The 22,052-nt window shown below is 45.3% G+C and overlaps 1 protein-coding gene across 1 annotated transcript in view; it reads left to right on the forward strand.

Annotated features, from left to right (window-relative positions):
• Window positions 1–1,390: 1,390 nt before the first annotated feature.
• Window positions 1,391–22,052, forward strand: part of SNAP25 (synaptosome associated protein 25) — a 67,324-nt gene continuing 46,662 nt past the window's right edge. Inside the window, exon 1 of the mRNA XM_034060658.1 lies at window positions 1,391–1,682. The gene's annotated coding sequence lies outside the window, so the exon portion shown is untranslated. The remainder of the gene's footprint in view (window positions 1,683–22,052) is intronic.

Below are 22,052 nucleotides of genomic sequence, written 5' to 3' on the forward strand. Positions count from 1 at the left end.
CACAGTGTTAATCTTACTCTGTGAGTCTGTATTTAAAGCCCTTAAACCTGACAGGATCTCTCCTTCCTTGCGGTTTTCATGTGCACAGCTCATTAGACACTCTAATGCAGCAGGGAGCCCCCCCTCGCCTGAGAATTCCTTTGTCGTATATTTAGCAAACTTTTGGCTGCTTCCTTCCAAATGAAACTGAAGGACATATTCTTGTAGGAGAGGGTGAGAATCACAAAGCACGATCTACAGTCACGTTTTCTGTGGGGAACTACAGAGCAGGGGAGGAGGAATCACCCGCAGTTCTCTCTTCTTCTCCCCCGCGCCTTCTCTCCCCTCCCCTTCCCTCCCACACCCCCATACAACCATAACACGAGATGAACAGGCTCCAAAATACAGCTGCATAGTCTTCCCTCTCTTCCGGTTTTCCTTGCCATGGCAAAAAGGGGGGAGGAATACGATGAGAGTAGAATTACTGCTAATGTGGGACTGATGTTTTGACTCTGTGTCATCTGCAGACTATTTAGAAAAGCCTATACGTGCGGTGTCAGAGTTAAACGTAGCCAGTGCTCAGTTATTGCTCACAAGAGAGGCGCAGACAGGGTAGAGGGAGACATCGCCACTTGTCTGTAGGTCTGGATGGTTCCATAAATGAATGCACGAAGGCTTGTGGAATGAAAAGGAAGGGATGACTGAGGTTATGAAAGAGCGTTGCATTCCAGATGCAATCCCCAACTCTCATTAAAATCCCCATTAAGAGATAAATTTGACAAAAATACATTTTGTATGAAATGAAAGGAATTTCTCCTCGTTGGAAATCACACAGGAGACAGCTCCATTTGTTCCAAATTAGGTACGCTCTGAATGAATATTTTAATTAATCCATTATAAATAAGCCGGGCTCTTTCCTGGAACAGAGGTGCCGTTTCCCTCCTCAGCAGCAGTGGGATGTGCTCACTGCTGTGTGTACGTGCTCGGGCTTTTGTTTGTTTTGAATTTCTCCCTCGCTCTGGTTTTCGAGCCCATCCCTCAAATGATCAGTTACAACACATGTCCTTAACCGTGGATTTCCTTGTGCTTGGCTGCTCTCACTTAGGGGGAGGGAGGAGAGGGGGAATAATCAGATTAACACACCCAGACCCCTGGCAACGTGTTCTGCGAAATAAAAAGAGGGAGAGAATGAAGAAATCACACATAAAAATAGAAGCCCACGTAGATTGGCCATATATGGAGTACCAGGGACTTCAGAGGGATACCCTCTTCGGACCACCCCTTTGGCGGAGGGAATCGCTGCTGCAGGAGGACCACTTCCCCCTCCCCAGGCTGTTCACCCGCAGCCGCTCTCAGCCCCCAGCCCCTGCGCCCTGCTCCGCACCGAGGGAGCCGGCAGAGGGGCGGCCCCGGCGGCGGTGCGCGATGCGCGGAGCGGTGCGGCGGCGGCGGCGATGACTCAAGCCCGCCCGGCCCCTCTCCGTTCCCCTCCAGCTCCCGCCTCCCTCACCCCCCCCCGCTGGGGAGGGCTATTAAAAGCTGCTGACGTAGGAGCGGACGGCCATCTTTGATGAGGGCACGGCTCCCGATCCATTGAAGAAGGAGACCCGGGGAGGTCAGCAGCGGCTGTCCTTGCCTCCCATCTGCGGCACCGATCCACCGACCTCGCAGCCGCGACACAGCGTAGAGCTCCACAAGCCGAGGTACGGGTGGGATACTATGGGGGGGGGGGGGACGGGGGGGGACTGGCTGCGCAGCGGGGAGGGGGGATATTAACGAAAATGAAACGGAAAAAAGGATATATTTAGAGAGGGACCTGGCCGGCTTTTTGTCTGCGGCCCCTTGGCTGCTGCGGGGACGGAGGGAAGCAGGGAGAAAGGAGTAATCTCGTGGACAGCCTCATCGCCGGCCGCAGCCAGGGGTGGGAGCTGAGCTCTGCCTCTCCGCCGTGCCAAGCTCGCTTGCGGGTTGCCCGAGGCCGAAGGAGAAGGAAAGCCAGGGGAAGGTCGGAGGAGAAGGGAGCCCAGCTCCATTCATCCCGGGAGCCAGAGGAAGGCTCTGCGGCCGCTCTGCCCTGCTCGGCCGGACCGGGCTGCAGCCGCCCGGCGCACTGCAGCGCCCTGGCCGCGCCGGGCTGCTGCGGCGCTTCAGCACCGCGGACAGAGGCGGCGGCGGCCGAGGGGGGGCTGGATAAGCACCGCGGACAGTGCGGGGCGGGGTTCAGCACCGCGGACAGCGCCGTGCCCCCCCCCTCCGGGGCCGTGGACGTGCTGCAGCCCCCTGCGGCTCCGCGTCCCCCCGTCCCCGGCTGCCCGAGCCCCGCTATAGAGCATGGGATGCTCCGTTCCCGGAGGGAGAGCCGCTGTGCTGGCTCGTTCCGGGACAGCCCGCAGGCAGAAGCAGTTGTGGTTGTACGAGGTCCCGCGGCAGCTCGGGGTGCGATCAAAACAAACGGGCAAATAGCTTCAGATCCCGACATGAATCGGCACATTAAGCACTCTGGCCTCTCTCCTGCCCTGGAGAGGGAAATGAGGCGCTCGTTACATAACGTCCAACCCAAGGGGTCGCTCCGCGACCGAGCATTGCCCGCAGGGACCAGCGCAGCCCCCCGGGGCTTCCCCTCGCCGCGGAGGCTCCGAGCTCGGGGCGCTCCGAGCCCTTCCGCTTGGGGTACAGCAGAGCCGCTGCCCCTTCGGCAGCACCGGGCGTGCGTGCTCCGGTATCTCAAGCCATGAGATGGGGGGAGCTGAGCCCTGTCCTGTTCCGCCGCCCCCCCGCCCTCTGCAACTGCGGTGCGGAGCGATGCAGAGCCTGGATCCTTATGTAACACGCAGCCCGGGCTGCCCCGGCAGAGCCGCCCGCACTCTCGGCCCCGGCTGACCTCCCCTCGCTGGCAGTCCGTCCTCCATACCCCGGTCGTCGTTTCTGCCCCCCGCACCCCGATCTCCCGCAGTCCCTAGGCGCGGCTCATGGCTGGTGAAGTTGATAACTTCTCTGCGGCGTAAATAAACACTGGGAGAAGAGGGGATCGGGCTGCGCGTCCGGACATGGCACCGCTAAGCTGCGTCAAACCCGGGCCGCGGGATCTGCCAGATTTACGTGCTTGGCTTGAATAATTGCTGCTGGTTTCGATCCCAGCTGAAAAGGGGGGGGGGGGAAGAAAAGAGGGTGCTGGTCTGCGGCGCAGCCCGGGGGTGGCGGAGCAGCCCCACAGTCTGCACCTGGTTGTTTCCAGCCCTGGCTGCAGCATCCGCAAGGACATGACTGTCCCGCATCACCCACCCCATCCTAGCTCCGGGCATGGAGCCACTCTCCCATCGACCGTGGCAACAAGAGGACGGTGCAGGGCTGCCGTCCCTGGGGGTGGCAAGGGAAGGTATGAGACCAGCTGGAGATGAGTGCCTCTGGGGCATAGCTGGGGAAGTGACTTGATCCCATCTCACTGCATATCCCTGCATCACGGTCATAGGTGCCAGGCTAGGAAAAAGCAGTAGTGGTTTTCTGTTGCTACGGCGTAGGGCAACAAGGGTCGGGCAGAAGGTGGCCACTGAAGAGTGTGGTAGCTAGGATGAGTGCCAAAAAGACAACAGAGGTGGCCAAACCGAAGATGCAAGCAGGTCTGATTTGCAAAAGCAAGAGCTCGAGGCTGCCTCTGAAGTAAAGAGTTGCAGAAACTCAGGCTGTTATGAAACAAAATGCAGCTAAGCAGCAACCCCCCAGTAAATGTAAATACAGCTTAACTTTCTTTCTAAACTAGATAGAAAATTAAAGTGGCATTTCCAAGAGCACTCAGGACCAGGCTCTGTGTCCATTGAGCTCATGGGGGCAGTGAAAGAAATAACAGCAAAATCCAATCCTTACCGAACCTTCAAAATACATCTAATGAGACACAGCTCCAATCTGCCTATTTACTGCACTAGAGGTGGGAGCTGCTTTTTGAGTCAATGGAAAGCTTTTCGTTTGTCTCTATATGCTTTAGATATGGCAATAAACAGCAAGATTAAAGTGCTAAGGCAAATAAAACATAGTCTCTACCTACTGCTTGTGCTGCCTTAACCCAGCATAGTAACAAAATCAAGTACTTTCCTATCTGCATGAACAACTTCAGCAATTATCATGTTTATGTGCAGCAAGGCTACAGCTTCGACATATGTAGCAACCCCCAGGGATAAATGGGAAGTGTACGGCACAGAGTAGGGCTTACCTCATTAATGATTTCTTCTCTCAGGAATGTAGGGAAGCCAAGGAAAAGAAGGCACTGATTTACCTTTGCCTTGGCTTGTCACACAACTACTCTTTTCTTATATTTTTTTCCTGAATCTCTGCCATAAATCTTTATAATATAAGCTCAGTACTTTCCTCAGCACATACTTGTACACACATATTTCAGAGATTTCTAGGGTTATAGGTCAGATAAAACCACAACAAATATAGATTGACTGTGCAGCGTTCATTGGGAAGAGTGCGTTTTCCTCGCTGTGAAGTTTCATCCAGCACTGCCAATGCAGTCACCTTTGGGCTGGGTGAGTGCCAAGCACTCAGTAACAATAGACTTATTCAAGCATTTGAGAGCATCTAAGAGAGAGAAGAATGATGCATTGCTCGAGAGCTGCAGCAGGATGCAGATCTCAGGAAGATCGCGATTACCTCTTACCTCTGGGGAACTGCACTTTGGAGCAGGCACAAGGGCTCACATATCTACCTCTGGGAGTGCTGGATACAGTTTGTCAAGGCCATCAGTTGTCAAATAATAGTTTATTTCTTTTTAGTTCGCTGTTTTTGAGCCTTAATGATATCTTTACCCTTAGCTTCAATAAGCTTTGGCTTTCTTCCCTACTGCCCTTGCAGATTTAGCTTGCTGCATCGTATTGCAATGAGCATTTCTCCAAAACACACAAGTTATATTCCTAGTTCTTGTCTGCCACCCTTTTATTACTCCCTCCACAACTACTTAGATACACACACCCACCAGAAAAATCTGCCTCTCATCAGATCACAGTTTTCAATATGCTGTCCCACATCCCACTGAATTTTCTAGGACTTTCCACCAAACACAAAGACAAGTCAATTTCATTGGCTCAAAACCATTTTTTCCTGGTTTATGTTGGCCCTATGTCTGATGCTGAGAGACTTCTCACGCTCTTAGTTGAGAAGGAAATTTAGCTTTGCCTTTACATCTTTCATTGCTTTCACTTGCTGGTTCCTCATCTTCATGCTCACCTGCATTCCTCTTCTGACTACTGCTAAAAAGCACCATAATAAAAGAAACACAAACTTGGGCAAAGGTTTAGGACCATGATGTGAAGGGTGATGAGTGTGGCTTTCTGATTCTGATTATTCCATGGAGTCTAATCTAAAGACAGTTGAAATCAAGGAAAATGCTTCCACTGCTGAGGTAGACTTCGCATGAGGCTCTGAATAAGCTCACCAGTTGGGCTGTGTGCTGCTAGAAATTGAAAGCTTTCTATTCCCAGCAATGGGTGTGAGTTGATCGGCTCTGCAGTCCAAGAGGAAACCATGCATATAATTTTGTGGGACTTGTAACCCAGAGAACATTCAGCAGTTTAGGTTTTTCAAAGGGAAACAAGTGCTGCGTACATGTTGCCTCTGAAATATACTGGCACGCTGTGATTCTAAAGAGTATTCAATCATTGCATTATAACCTTTGTTTTTTAATAATGAGAGATATAGTCTCTTATGTGACCCACTGGAGAAGGCTGAATTTTAATACAAGGACAAGGAAAAAGGAAATACTAAGTAATTAATCATGGCTGTTCTTGGCTTTGAAAGCTGAAAGTTAATGCTGACCAATCTGTGTTCTGTCTGGCTATTGAAAAGAAAAGGACTCTATCTATCTATCTATCTCTCTATCTATCTATCATCTATCTATCTCTCTATCATCTATTTATCTTCTATCTGTTTATTTTAATAGTTAAGGATGCTCTATTTCGCTCTTTACATGGGATTTAACTTATTCCTGAGCCACATTGTCAATTGGTGTGATTTGCATAACTGAGTGCTGTGCTACACTACATGCTGAGAAGCTCCAGAGCTGGGGCTCATCATTTTTAAAAGAGAAACAGGTTTGCTTGCTGAAGAATCAGGTTTTTCTATAAACGGAAGTTGAAACATCCCCCTTCCCCAACGCTATTTTTTACCAGCCTGGTTTCAGTGTCACAGATTCGCACAGCCCAGGTCCACGCAGTTGGTCTGCCTGGGAAATGGTGACAGAAAGCGATGATGAAGCAGCGGAGGAGGACTACCGCACGTTATGGCTGCATTTCAGGTTGGGTTCTGCTGCTCTCTGCTGGTACATAACACCAGCAGAACTTTTTAGATGGTGTAAAGCCCAGGACACAGCTGAGTTTTCCTTAGAGGCACATTGGTGCGCAGAAAAAGTCGGAACTGTACAAACGAATGCAGAACAAAATGAAACCTGCACTTCCAGGTGCACTTTGATTTCACAGACTGCATTTCCTGGCAGAGGCCATTGATTTTTCTTCCAAATTTGGAAGTAGTGGGAAGTTTTCCTGTATTCCAAAAATAAGATTTTCCACAGGAAAATGTTGCTTCTTCCACCAAGCTTTTTAAGGAAGTATTTTGAATGTTTGACTACTCAGACTGATTATAGGCAGAGAAGTATAAAAGGACAAAGTCAACTCTCACTATACACATTTCTAGAACAGAAAGGGGGGAACTGTTCTTATACATTTTTACTAGAATTATGGTCATTTTTAATGACTGTAAATACTGTCATTTTTAATATGACAAAATTATTGTGCCAGAGTTTCCTGGTAGAATCCATGAGCAAAATGGTAGTTATCACAATCCGTGTCAGTGCTAACAATGAAAATTTATATTCTAGACATTACAAAAGGATGTTTCAGGTATGTGATTTTGGAAATTACTGTAAGATTTGCTATATCTTACTCAAAAGCTAACAAAGAATAGGGAGGTGTGTATATGAAGGCACTGCAGAGTGCCTGGGAGGGCATGTTTGTAATTTTATAAGGATCACTTCCATTTCCCGTATTTGCTCAGTCGTGTACCCCTATAAATCCCAGGCAGTAAATCTCCAAAGGCTTTCACAGTCATTAGCCTGTCAAATAGACCAAGAGACTAGTGTGGAGTGGCTTGAAAACCAAAGGCTCCAATCACATTACGTCTTTGTCATGATGCATTTACCTGCTCTAATTACTTTCCACCTGAAGAGGAATCCTGTTTCTGGATTGCAACACAGCCGTGCCAGAAACAGTATTTTATTATTCTTTATTTTTTTACTGTATTATTCTTTCATATAACCCAGATAGCTGGAAATTATCCCAACTGCTCCTTTAGATCCTTCCCCTCTCCTGGAAATTATAGCTCACAGTGGAGCTGTGCAGGTGCCAGCTCATTGATCTGCCCTACAGAGGTAAATGTATTTCCTCCAGCTACTCTAAAACACGTCACGAAACAAAAGTATACTTCTTCACAAGAGCTGATCTGTCAAAATAGTGTTACCATTCACTGATTTTTTTTAGAACAGGAATAAAAGTCTTCTGTGCATATTTAAGCATCTTTTGAAAGAAAAGGTACTAAAATTAGCTTCTCCATGCTTAAAATGCAAGTTTTCTTTCTCTCTCCCCTGCATTAGTGTATTTTGGTTTAGTCTGGTCTTCATTTACATCCTTGGATACCTCACCATTTACCTCCAAAGGCTTTAGACCAGCTTGCATTTCTGCATGCATCAGGGGATTGCTGTTTGACCCAGCCATCCAGCCTGGTAGATCTCTGTACTGTGTGTGCCCACATGGACACATACCTCTCTGAGCTCAGGGCTGCCTGTGCTGAACAGCACTGACCCTGTGGGTGACTGCTATTGTTACGAGAGAAATCTCTGTTCTTTATTTATTAGACACAGACATCTCTCAGGAATAATTTGTTCTTGCAGGAAAGAGTAAGAAAGCTATTACAGTTTATTGGGTGAGAGATGTTCAGTAACAGTCATTTTAGCTTCACATACTGTGGGTTAGTGATTAAAGCACAGGGGTTGCACCCAGAGTATCTGGATTCAGATGCAAGTAAATAAATAAATGTAACCTATGTCAAAAGCCTCAATTACCTCCATCCATAGAAGAAAGAACTAAGACTGTAACAACTTCTAGTTTGCTTTCCTTAGCTTCACATAGTACAAGTATCCTGTGCCTTTGGAAAGATGTTTTTATGTATATCAGGGACATTGCAGTCTCCACTGCCTGGGCTTGGTGGCCTAAAAAAGGATACCCCAAAAATGCAACATTCTCCCAACAGAGATGATTATCATTTGCTTTGCATCCAATGGGAGGTTACACGTAACTGTTCCCTTTAGGTTTGTAAAGGGCTTGGGTGGAAGGCGTATTATATAAACCCAGATTATTAGTATTACATTCACAACAGCAAGGAAGAAAACGATCTGAGACCAGAAGGTAGATGAAACATTCACACATTTGATCATGCTTTCATGGCCAGGCATAACACAAGACAAGGAGTCTGCCAGAGCTGTGGGTTTTGCCGGAGCTGCATTAAGCTGCAGAGGGAGAGTGGGCCTGAGCCCTATCTCTTGAGCAGCACCGGTTCCAGACTGGTAACATGACAGCTGAATATACAACCCCAATACATTTGTGAATATATGAGTATTTTAGCCAAATATTTGATTTTCTGGAGAGTATTCACCTAAGTGACATTTGAGCACGTGAAAAGCCCTCAAGAAACAAACTAAGCTATGCAAACCCAATTAAACTGGAATTCACTGCTGACTCCTAACAGCCGTTCTCCCCAGAGAAGCATTTGTTTTATTTGCTCAGCTGTATGGAGAGATGTATGGAGAGATGTATTGCTTGCCCAGCCTTTTGGGGGATTTTCCATGGGTTTTTTGACATTAAAAACATGTTCTTGGGATATAGTGCCTGGTTTTGCAATTCCTGAAAATAGATGGCTTTTATTATACCAAGAAGAGAAGCAGGGGTTTTAAGATGGCGCTTGGTGAATTCATAAAGGGGATTATATGACGTAGCTGTTGGTGGCCACAAGAGACTAGATCTGATAAGGCAGCAAGTCTCTTCGAGTCTGATTTTCCTAAGAGGTTTTTCCTCTGTAACAAAAAGGGAGGAGGAGGGATAAAAAAGGCCTGGTTGGCTCTTTGCTGTGGTGGGGGCCTGTCAGTTCAGTTCATTTTAGAGATGAGCACATCAAGAAAGAGACAGTGGAAAAAACCCTCGAGGCACCAGGAATGCACTGAGTATAATTGAAAATGCTCTAGACCACTTTCATAACGCAACAGTAGGGCCATCTGCAGGCCTCAGGTAGTCAGTATTAGCAAGGCATTTTAAAATCATTGCATCCTAGTTGCCTTTTTCTTAATTAACTTTTCTAAATAGTACAAAATTGCTTCTCCTGGAGCAACTTTTAGGTAATGGAGATCATTTTCTAAGCCTCGTAAACAAGAACTGGTGTACATTTCTAGCAGGTTGACATCACAAAGAAAAATGTTAGCTACCGTAATACCCAATTCCCAGATTAGTGCCCAGGGCACTTAACGTTACAGTATTAAACAGGCTGATAGATAGTAGCATGGGTCAGGAGAGGTTAGCAGCACCTCTCATCCTCTGAAGATCTCAGCGACTATGCTGCCTTTTTGCTTCTTTTGGGGTCTCCTCCCAACCCCACCTCACCTTACCCAGCCTCAGCTTTCTGTTCTCATTCCCCAGATGCTTTGAGGGAAACCATGTTCCCAAGAGAGGGAGATGGAAGGAAAGATTCCTTTCAGCCCCATTCAGGACAGGGGCCTCAGTGTGATGGTATGGACAAAGAAGGCATTAGAGGCAGTGGGACACCAAGAACACAAAGGGACAGAGAAAGAGTGTAAAGACAGGGACAATGCAGGTGGAGAAGAGGAGATATCCCTTGACTCCTGGGTACTACATAAACACCCCCAGCTGCAAGGATCCCAGTGCTTCCCTCCCCTTTAACTGGTTTACTAAGTGCAAGGCCAGAAGAGGTTACCCACCAACAGCTGAACCCACTATAGAACAGAACATCCCATAGAAGATAGGACTTCTCCATATTTCTGCTTCTCTAGCAGTAAAATGATCCAGCTCTGATTTCAGAAATTGTCCCTGGTGGAGAATGTGTCAATTTAATTGAAATCCAGTACTTATTTTTACTGTGGATGCAACCATTTATCTGCAAAGTTATTAAACTGCCCCTTAGATTGATGAGCAGCTCTGCTACTCGTCTGCAGTAGCTGTGGTTTTCCCACGGTTACCCCTGTTCCTTTATGGAGTAGCACTTGCTTTCCTCTTTAACATTCATATTCTTGAGAGTTCCTTTCTTTCCCAGTCAGGATACCTTCACATTTCTGTTCTTTCCTTGCCCCCAGAAAACCTTTTCTTGCACTTTGAAGATTACCCACAAAACTTAAACCTTTCCCCAGCCTGAGAAGTGAAGACATAAAACACTTATCCAATGGCCAGGACATACTCCATGGTGCTGGAGGTTAGACCTTCAAGCACAGAAGTGAGGCTCCAGAGCTGTTTACAGGTTTAAGTTTCTATCCCTTCTTTTTTGTGGTCTAGCTTGTTTCTGTGGTGATATGTCCAAGAGATGTGTTGTACGCTCAGCTGTTCTCCAGACAAAGAGCTCTTCCATTCATACCTGTAGCCTATTCCTCAAGTCAATCTGCTTCCCATAGTAGAGAAGTGAGACATGTTAAAATTTAACCAGGCTCTCCACTCTTGTCAAACATGGTAGGTCAAATCCTGGGCTTAGGTGAGTTACTTGTGTCATAACCAATGATCCACTGTGCCAATAAGGCTGAAGAAGGGGACAAGAGAATAAAAATGAGAAGAAAATTACAAGGAGAATGAAAAGAAAATTAAAGGAGCAAACAAACAAAACAAAACAAAACTTAAACCAACCAAAAACCCAAGGCAAAGACAGGGAAGCCAAAGACCTGGCTGCAGGTTGTCTTCCTCCTCCTCCTCTGTCCTGCTGCCAGACAGGGGAAAAGCAGACCCTGGGGAGGGAAACAGAAGGGTGGCACTCACATGCAGGCCTACAACTTGGCATGGTGTCTAGGGGCAGCTCAGAGGGGGACCTTGTTTCTACAAGATCTCTACAGCTGCCTGACAGGAGGATGGAGCCAGGATGGGGCTGATCTCTGCTCCCAAGTAACAAGTGACAGGACAAGAGAAAATGGCCTCAAGTTGCACCAAGGAAGGTTTAGATTGGGTGTTAGGAACAATTCTTTCCCCAGAGGGTGCTCAGGCATTGGAACAGGCTGCCCAGGGCAGGGCTGGAGTCACCATCCCTGCAAGTGTTCACAAATGATGTAGATGAGGCTCTCAGTGACATGGGTTTAGTGTTAGCCTTGGCTGTGCATGGGTAATGGTTGGACTTGATCATCTTTTCCAACCTAGTTGGTTCTATGATTCTGTGATGACTGGAGAACATGCAGGCAGTACGTGTTCTTCATGTACTCGAGCTACGCTACTCTTAAGGGTTGCAGCAAATTAATAGAAAAGAGGGAACTGATGAACCAACCCATGGCAGAAAAGGAGGAAATTAAGAACCAGCCAGAGTTTCCCCATACTGAAGTCTTATATGTGTTTATACAGACCCTCAGACACCAGGACGGCAGCATTTGTGAGAGCTGGTTCCCCTATAGTCAGTGTTTCAAATAGCTGAGCAAAATGCCAGCAACTGCTATCTACTCACTGCGGTATTTGAGGCACGCACTTGCTCTGCAGCGCTGCAAACCAGTGCTTGCGCTATCACAAGGTAGAGCCCAGTATTTTTTCTTTTAGCAAGAAAGCCTAAAAAAAGCACACTTTTCAAGTGTGTTAGAAATAGAAGCCTAATTTAGAAGAGACATGAAGTTATCAGTGCAAATTAATAGCACCAGATGGGGGGTTAAATTACTGCCTCACAGCTGAAGACATGAGACAGAATGAAAGTGATAGACTATAAAAAGGGTATCACCAGAAGTGATGAGATCCCACTGCGAGGTGGGATCTGTGAACAGTGTGCTTGTGCTTGTAAGCAGTTGCTCAGATGAATGCTTTTATGGGACAGAGAGAGGGAGAGAAAGGAGAAAAGTCACAGTCCTTTTGAAAACCATCTCTCATAGTTTACTGCTTTGCTCAGGACAAGGACAAACTGTCCAGCAGCACAAGCTACTGCCAGGATAGAGGAGCTCACCAGAGCTGTCAAATGTGGTTTGTGTGTCAAGGTTCTGGTAACAGCAGGGGGCTTCAGGGTGGCTTTTGTGAGAAGTTGCTAGAAGCTTCCCCCATGTCCAATAGAGCAAATGCCAGCTGGCTCCAAGACAGACCCTCTGTTGCTCAAGGACAGTCCCATCAACAATGGTGGTGCCTCTGGGATAACATATTTAAGAAGGGGGAAATGCTCCTGTGCAACTGCAACTGGAGAGAAGTGGGAATGGGTAAGAGGAACAGCTCTGCAGACACCAAGGTCAGTGAAGGAGGAGGTGTTTCAGGTGCTGGAGCAGAGATTCCCTTCAGTCTGTGGTGCAGCCCATGGTGAGGCAGCTGTGCCCCTGCAGCCCATGGAGGTCCATGGTGGAGCAGATCTCCACCTGCAGCCCATGGGAAGGACTCACATTAGAGAAGTCCATGGAGGACTGTCTGCTGTGGGAGGGAACTGGTGCTGGAGAAGAGTGTGAGGAGTCCTCTCCTGAGGAGGAAGGAGCAGCAGAGACAGTGATGAACTGACCTCAACCCCCATTCCCCATATCCCTGCACTGCGGTGGGAGAGGAGATACCTAAAATCAGGTGTAAAGTTAAGCCCAAGAAGAAGAGAGGGTGAATAGAAGGTGTTTGAAGATTTGGGTTTATTTTCTCATTACCCTACTCTGATTTGATTACTTAAAGTAACCTCCCAAGTCAAGTCAGTTTTGCCCATGACAGTAATTGCTGAGCGATCTCCCCATCTTTATCTCAACCCAAGAGTCTTTCATTATATTTTCTCCCCCCTGTCCAGCTGAGAAGGCGAGTGATAGAGCAGCTTTGGTGGGCAGCTGGCATTCAGCCTGGGTCAACCCACCAAAGGCTGTGGAGCTGGGACAGCACTAACTGGGTCAACACTGACCTGTCTGGCTTCCAAACAACGGGGAGATTTGTCAGAAAAACTCCAGTTTTAAGAGTATTTTTACTGAAAAATGACATTTTTACATTAAGAAAGCAATTCTTTAAATATAGGTACTAAAACAACCCTCCAAAATTCAGTTATGTTTCACTTAGGTAGGAAAAATGTCTCTTTCCATCTAATCCCCACTTTCAGTGGGTAAAGAGAAAGTAAAAAAACACTTTTGGTGATTTTGAATAGGGCAAGGAAAAAAAAAATGAGGAGGGATTATAGAAAAATCTTCAAATACCAATTCCTCAGCAAAGATGGGACATCCCCAAAACCTAAGCAGGAACATTTTTGCAGTCTTTTAAGCCAGCCCTTGGACTAGGGATGTCCTGACACTTAAAAGCCTATAGGTATGAGCCAGAAACACTCATGGAGATTATTAACACCCATGGAGTGGGTCCAGAGAAGGGCAACAAAGCTGGTGAGGGGTCTGGAGAACAAGACTGATGAGGAATGGCCGAGGGAACTGGGGTTGTTTAGCTTGTGGAAGGCTCAAGGTGGGACCTTAGTGCTCTCTACATGAGAGGAGGTTGTGGTGAGGTGGAGATTGGTCTCTTCTCCCAAGTAACAAGTGATAGGATAAGAGATAAGAGCCTAAAGCTGTGCCAGGGGAGGTTTTGACTGGATATTAAGAAAGAATTCTTCACAGAGAAGGTAATCAGGTATTGAAATGGGGAAGTGGTGGAATCACCGTCCCTGGAAGCGTTCAAAAACTGTGTAGATGAGGCCCTCAGTGATATGGTTTAGTGATGGTCTTGGCAGTCCTGGGGTAACAGTTTGACTTGATGATCTCAAAGGTCTTTTCTGACTTTGTTGATTCTATGATTCCATTAGCAACAGGATGGCTGAGAACCTGCCATCCTACCAGCAGATATAACCCATCTCCAACTGACATATTATCCTACAGAGCTGAAATAACCAGAAAAATAGATACTAGAGCTGCAATAACCGGTACAAAAGAAAAGAAAGTTGTTTCAATGGCTGGATACTTCCCATTTAACTGAGTATTTAGTCCCAGATGCTTAGCTGAGGTTAATCAGTACGGCACCATGGCAATCAGAAGAGCAAACCTGATAGGCACCATATGGAGATCCTAACAGCAACTGACTGAAAACCACACTTCAATAGGAAGAGGAAGGGCTGTTTGGCAGTAATTAAGCACTTTTTAACTCTCTGGACACAGTAACAAGGGAGCCTATGCAGAAAGCGAACGTCTTAAGTGCAAACACTTCAATAATGCATAGATGCATTATGCAGAAGACAAGCTGTGGAGCTGCCCCTCCTTTCCAAGGGCAATGCGGCGTGCAACTGGAGCGTACAATGCAGGATGGAGGCTCAGGAAGCATTGAACACCATTTCTCGTGCCCTAAGGAAATGCCACAAGCAGCCAACAGCACAACCTCTGTCTCAGTCTCTGGGTTAATAATAATTGAACTGACTAAGTGAGAAACTAGGCAAAAGTTACGTATATGCAAACATACAGTGGTTTATGCCAGGCAGGAACATAGCCTATGCTATAAGATCAGTCAAGTGCAGTAGGAATTTTGCTATGAATCATCATACATCTAAAGGAGAACTTGGCTGGATCTTCTCTCCAACATGGCAGAGCAGAACTGACTCACCTCTACTGAATTAGTTCAAGTCCAAAGCAGAGACAAGGCTGAGAAAAGTGGCCCATCACCACCATAGTAATCACATGGCTGAGATTCTCTCAATGAAGCAAGAGAACAACTTGCAGCAAATCAATTATATAGCAAAATCCCCATAATTTTTCTGTATTTTTGGGAATGCTCATCCCAAATTTTTATTTTTCTTGGCTTTATCATCTGCAATCGTTTCATCAGTCTTTCCTTTGAAAAGAATTATCTAGGTCTTCAGACTGCTCACCACACACATTAAAGCTCCACTTATGCTGCATTCTTTCCCTCTTGTACAGAGGGCTTTCTGCTCCCTCACTGAGTGTGGAAAGGATACAGAAGTGGGAAGAGTGAAAAGCTTGTGTTTCAAATCCAGAATTTCCCCTTTATGAATATTTTTAGCTAAACATTTCAAAAAGTGATGCTTTGGCGAGCATTATTTCCAGCAATTTTTGTCCACAAGATTTTACATAAGAATCTTAACAGAGGCATACGGAATAGTATTGTTTTGAGGCATCAGGAGGATGCTATTAAAATGCAGAATTGCAGCTGGATAAATGCTGGTCACATTTTCTCAGCTGAGCTATCATGTTCACCTCTGCAGAAATAGCAGCTGTCAACTAGCAACAGTCACAAGAGATACAGCCCACAGAGAATCACATTGAGCAAAGAAAAAATCTAGGACAGTGATTTAGCTTGTCTGGATTATAACGTTCCTCATAGCTGCTTTAACGTTGTTAAAAGGTCTCCTAGAGGAAGGCGACAGGCTATTCTTGTCTGACATGAGAAAAATAGGGGAACATATAGCAATATAGTATGATACAGTTACATGAAAAAATCCAAGCAAGCTGCAGGGAATGATGGAATGAGAGCATCCAACCTGAATTCTAGAAAATCCCTTTCTGTGCTATTGTGATCCTGGGCAGAGCCGTAAAACTGGATTTGAACTAGTGAGGTGTAAGAAGGTTTGGTGGCTTAGGTGACCATCTCATTTTCACAGATGGGCACTCTGAGATGAGACACAGCAAACAAGATGCACGGGGTCAAAAAAGTGCCCATCTCAAGCCAGGGATTTGAGCTGAGAGACAGACATGATCCACTATTTAAAATTACTTAACAGAACTTGCCAAGACCTGTCTCTCTTCTAAGGAAGAGAAGATGCATGAATGTGGGCTCTTAAGGTTCAGCAGCAATCTGGTGTGCTTTGAGCAAATTACACACACTGCAGGACTGCCAAATACAGATGGACCAAAGGGAAATGTCCAGATGCAGCTGCAGATGTCACAGGAAATTAAGCCTTGTGCTTGTGATTCAAGAAGTTCCACTTCTAGGTCAGATGACAGCTTAGGTGGCTATTACTGCAAACAGCTCTAACTTGAAGTTTTCTGCCTAAAACTCATGAAAAAGCAAAGGACAAGTGCATTTTCATGGGAAACACATTGTACAACCATGTGAAGAATTAACTTTATAGAGGTTAACAATGAACTAGGGATATAAGTTGTCACAGGACGAGGTTCTGTAGTACTCAATAAAAAAGAGAAATTGAAGAGTTGCAAGGGTTTATTGTCACTGTTAAAACCAATATTGCCAGTTCTATGTATCCAAAAGTGTAAATATTTGTTGTAGTGGGTACAATTATTATTGCTTGTGATGACTTAGAATTTTGAGTAAACTATCAGTAATGTTTATTCACCTGTGCTGTTGCTGTGTCCTATTGATTCATAGAATCATAGAAAGGACCTTAAGATCATCCAGTTCCAACCCCCCTTCTATGGGCAGGGACACCTCACACTAAACCATGTCACCCAAGGCTTCATCCAGCCTGGCCTTGAACACCACCAGGGATGGAGCTCATATCCTGGTATAGGTGTTAACTATGGGCTTCTGAGAGACAAACAGTTTAATAAATCAGACTAGCAAAGAACAGAGAAACATTGTTTAATCAATGCTATTGAAATTAATTTATTGCAGAATTTAACCACCTCACTCTGTATAAACAACTCCATTACAGCTTAAACTACTTAGTGTTTCTCATCTGAGGATATTTTAATTATGTGGTAAAATCTGAAAGCTTAGAGTGTGAGATATTGGGGGAAAACCAGTATTTTAAATAAGGAATATTATCCATTTTCTACCTAGCCCAATATCAAAGAGAGAAGTACTTCCATCCAGAAGAAACACAACCTATTGCATTTATTTTAGTAGCAGCTTGACTACAGAATGTGTGATAAGATGGTCAGATCCCTCGGCAGTGAAAACGGACCTGTGATTTGCTAACAGAAAGAAAAGGAATCATTTTTGCCAAAGCTTTGAAAAGGATGATATTAATTATTAGAAAGAAATACTAGCACTTTCTTGATTTTCTTCTAAGTTTCCATTTATATAAGAAACAAGGAATTTTTCTCTCCTTAGTAAGCTTTTTGATCATTATTTATTATAACATCAATATACTGCACATTTCTAATGAAATGACAAACTTTTTCCTGTTTCTATGCTTACTTGTGCCTATCTGTGTGTCTGGCATGAGTTTAGTTCAACTCCTGCCAAAGAGTCTACACTGATGAATGACATTTGTACTGTTGTTTAGTCCAAAACCCCCTAACACATTTAGACTGATTATAGACTTCAGAGCCAAGAAATACTGATACACAATCAGAATTGGAGAGACAAGGGGACGAAGTTTTATTGTTTGTGCTTTGGAGATGGTAAAAAAGCATTTTAGCCTCCTAACTTTGGCGACAGAAATGAAGTGGAAGTGGGAGATGTTTACATCTCAATTTTGGATGAGATGAAGCAGATGAAGCCTGATTGGGCTTCCTATGGCTGAGCCATTTCTGGAGACGATGCATCAGATGTCTGGGATAATATGGAGGCCGTGGTTGGCAGCTTCTAGTGCAGATTCCTCTATCTTCTGGAAATAGCATGAAGCATAAAATGTATGGCCTTGAAGCTTGTATTGTTTGGAATAGCAAATGCTGTGCAGTGCTACAGAAAGAAGTACCTTTAAAGAAAACCCTAGGTGGCAGGAGAAATCCCATTTTAATACTGGTGTCCTATTGAATTCTACACTTTACTTACACCATGGCATACACTGGCCCCTCCTGGGCACCTGCTTAGGATCTCTTGGGACAAAATCACCCATCACAACAGCTGGAAAAACTTAACACAGTTCTCCTTTCCTTGGCTTTCCACACGTTTTGTGCTTCCTCTGCTTGTGAGCCTCAGTGTTTCTTAGAAGAAATCAAGTTGATAAGCATTGGGCCTTAATGGCCCTGGATAGGACCACCAAGGGTCTGAAGCTACCTGTCAGTCACAGGAGATTGCCAAGGCATTTACTAGGAGGTGATGTTTGGGGATACTTGAAAGGCTCTTGTGACCTCCTTCCATCTGGCTTTTGAATTGACCATGTTTAGAGATTGCGCTTACCCTGGGAGTGGATAACTATTGAGGGTCAGAGGACAGGTATCCATTTTCATTCCTGGGTCTCTGTGAGTGGTTACTCATGCCATGAACTTCAGGATATGTGCCCACAGACCTTTAGTCTGTGACTGATACCACTTCTAAATGGTTGTGGTCTTTGTGTCCAGAAGAGCTGAGGCAGTAAATCTTAGTGGTCAAACCTCTACCCCAAGGTAGGGAGAAGACAAGAGTATAATGAGTGACTCACTGTTTTTACTCTTAAATGGGTATAAGGGACATGATTTTGTTCTGGATTTGGTTTGGGCAGGGACCACTAAATGCTCTGTTAACAGTTTCACGTGCTGGCTCAAGAGGCAGCCTTTCTTGAAAGGTTATCTTCACATCTTACCATTACTACGTCTGCTGATCAAGGGCAAGTGCTAATCAGCAGTGGAATGAAGGAGCCTTCTCAGCAGCTCAAACATGGCACATGCCTTAACTAGTCAAGCTTCGCTGGCTTAATGACATTAATTTGCTCCTGACCTAATGCTCCCAGCACTGCAGTTCAATGTGTTTATTAATTCTAGGAATGAGCTTTCATATGAATTTTATTGCTGCACTGAGACATAATGAGGTGAAGAAATGTGGCTTCTATTCTGTTCTCCATATCTGTGCCATAAAACATCGCGTTTGCTGTGCCTGTATTAACTGTGAGCTTGCATTAGTGCTTAGCTGAAGGCCTATTGAAATATCCTGGAAACACAAAAACCTCATTAAGCTTTGGGGTATATTCTTTAATACTTGTTCCTGTTGTAAGTCAGAAGGAGGTTTGAAGCAGCAAAGCTTGCCAAAGAACTAGGATTCCTCTGTCACAAAGAGTTCCACTAAGTTGGCTTAGACACATAAAATAACTGGGACAAATTTCCTACTGGATGATCACTCCCGACATTAATCAATTTCTAACTGAGGACTGATGGGTTGATCTATTGTTTTCCATCTCAGAGCATATTATGTACTCCTGAGAAGAAGATGGCAAAGAAGGTTATGGAGACAGATGACTGGGTTGAGTGGACTCATCAGGTTATGCTGCAGCATAGGAAGTGCCATGCTTCGGTAGCAAAGAAATTTCTTTTACCAAAGTGGGATATCGATGATAAGCAGTGGAAGCTTCTGCATTCAAGAAACAATACTTGAAAATGAATAGATATTGACTACTCATTATGAATAAACATCTATAGGTAGTCAAGGCAGTTAATATTTGCTACTAGGACATTAGCCTGATACCACTGTGTTCGTAAGGAAGACTTCATTGCTTCAGTACAAGTGAGATGAACTCCTCTAAGAAAAATGGTGCAGTTTCTTTCTCACCTTAGCTGGACAGGAGAAGGACCTATGTGGTGTTTCATTAAGGAGAGTGATCTGTTCCAGGTTCATAGGCCGAGTCCTTAGAAGAGACAGGTTTTATATCCTTCTTTATATCCTTTATATCCCTCAATGAGCCCAGCGATAGATTAGTTCACCCAGCCCAAGGCACTTTCCAGCAGGGAAGAAAAGGCATGCAGAGCCCTTCCTCACAAGCTGGCATTTTTTCCTTAAATACAGAGTTAAATTAGAATTAATTTTCCACATTTTCCAGTTTCAGCCACAGCTACAGTTGTGTCCATATGTCAGGACAAAGTTTGCAATCAGGCCTGTATTTTTGGGTTGCTTGAATTTCAGATGGAAGCTAAGTTTATTCCACAGACTGCTGCCAGCTAAATGCTGGGCACTGATGATGGTCTGCGTTCATCCAGGGCCTGGTTGAATGTCTAATGAAACCTGGGGAGGTAAGATTAGGGGGTTTTGTTACTCTGCTCTCTTGCATTACTGCATGTCCTGGATTGAAGGCAGCCTCATGGTGAGAAATGGGGAATGTAGGGAAAAGGGAAGAAAATAACTTGTCAGCTTGTTGTTGAGCCTCCTTTCACTGGGACAGAGCACAAAGCCTCACTAAGGGTCCCTCTACCTGCTTAACCTGAGCCCTCTCCTTGCCTGCCACACACTAAACCCTCTGCCCCCAGGACATGCCCTTGAGTTTGGTTCCTGCAGGGCTCCAGCACTGGATCCTGCAGCTGACAGCAAATCCTGGGCTTCATTGCTTCAGATACTGGGATGGATACTGCAGCATGACCTCCCTGCTCTACTCCTGCCCAGAAAACCTCCTTCTTCTGCATCTTTGGAAGCAGCACTTGCAGCAGAGTCACTCACTGCAGAGGCTGCAGTGCCCTCTGGTTTGCAGGAACCAGGGGATGTTGATGAGGGCAAAGAGGGATCCTGGCAAAGAGGGATTTGTGGGTCCTGCTGCAAGGACCCACAAAGGTAGGAGCAGGGGAAGAGCATGCCACTGCTGATGAGCCTACTCCAGAGCACAAGAGCTCAGTGAGGACAGGCAGGTACTGCAGAAAACATGAAGGCTCATGATGGGTTTGCAATACATCCCTCTGAGGAGGAATGTGCTCCTGTTTCTCTGCAGCCACCCAGGTCCAAAGCGTAATAAACCCAAAAATGGATTATTTTCCTTTAAAAATAGAGCCTGCCCCTCCCGCAGGCTCCTTAAATAAACCTCTTGCCCCTGTTCTCTCCAGCTCAAGGTCACCTGGAAGCACAGCTTTTTCACTAGCTATTTCATCGCATGAGGGAGGAGACCAGAGGGCCTGAGGGGTTCGACCACTGAGGTGTTGCAGTCTTTGCCCATCCTACGTTGTATCTGGCCTAAGCCTGGGGCATTTCAGCCAGAAGTTCATCTGTCAGTCACTGTGCTTACAGCGGCTGAAATAGTCACAAAGCTCTCTTAAGCCATTAGTTGATTTAAGTGACATCAATATTCCTTTTCTTCTTCAACAATGACTGGGGTATTTTTATTTGCTTGTACAAGGGGCTTTTTGTCTACCAGATGGGTCCAGCCTGTATGTCCTCAAGATGTACCCTTTAAATGCATTTTCAAAGCTTAAGAGGGTAACTACATCTAAATCTGTAGTCTACAATTTACCCTTGGGTTAAGTGTAAAGGCAGCAGCTGCTCTACCAGATCTCGTGCATGGCATGGGCTTTCTGCTGTATATATCACTGGGGTTTCATGAAGGAGCCATCTCCCTCTTTTTATTCACTTACTGAGTGTCAGTGCTGTGGATGCTGAAATATCTGAACTGGGCAATGGTGCTTACAGAAGACAAATTCTGTATCATAGAATTATTCCTATGTTATTCTTAGGTCAAGAATTAAGGTTTGTTGTTTCTTTATCCAGGAATTTAGATTACATAAAATACAGAAAAAACAGTGATTGCTTTAGATTTAAATTGGCTTACATTCAAATGAAGTCCGTGCAGCATCCTGTTGTCTTTATTTACAGGAGTAGTGTTTTTAAATATATAGTAAAGCATGTCAATATTCCTGACAGGAACTTATTTTACTAACAAATTACTTCATTAGCAAGTATTGTTCTCATCTTCAAAACATTCCCATTTCTAAAAACCCTCAACAGAAACTTACAGGAGGGACAGAAGTGAAGGGAGAGCTCTCCAAACTAAAACCAGCTGGAAAAATAAAGGGGTTTTGGCTGACATTGGAGGACCAGAGCATTTCTACCAAACCAGGAAAAGATGTCTCTCTACTGATGAATCTCAGAGGAAAGACACAGTTACTGTTTCCTGAACAACTCTAGCAAAACCCTTGGGTGCACCATCTGCTTGAGACATCCAGCCTTAAACATTGACGGCTTGCCACTTTAAAGTGTAAAAGCACCTTGCGGGGTAGAGTTTCCTTATTTTGTAGCTGATCTCACAGGCTTAATCATAGAATTACAGTGTAGTTTGGTTCTAAGGGGCCT

Source organism: Melopsittacus undulatus, chromosome 3 (genome assembly GCF_012275295.1).
Source record: "Melopsittacus undulatus isolate bMelUnd1 chromosome 3, bMelUnd1.mat.Z, whole genome shotgun sequence".
NCBI lineage: Eukaryota > Metazoa > Chordata > Aves > Psittaciformes > Psittaculidae > Melopsittacus > Melopsittacus undulatus.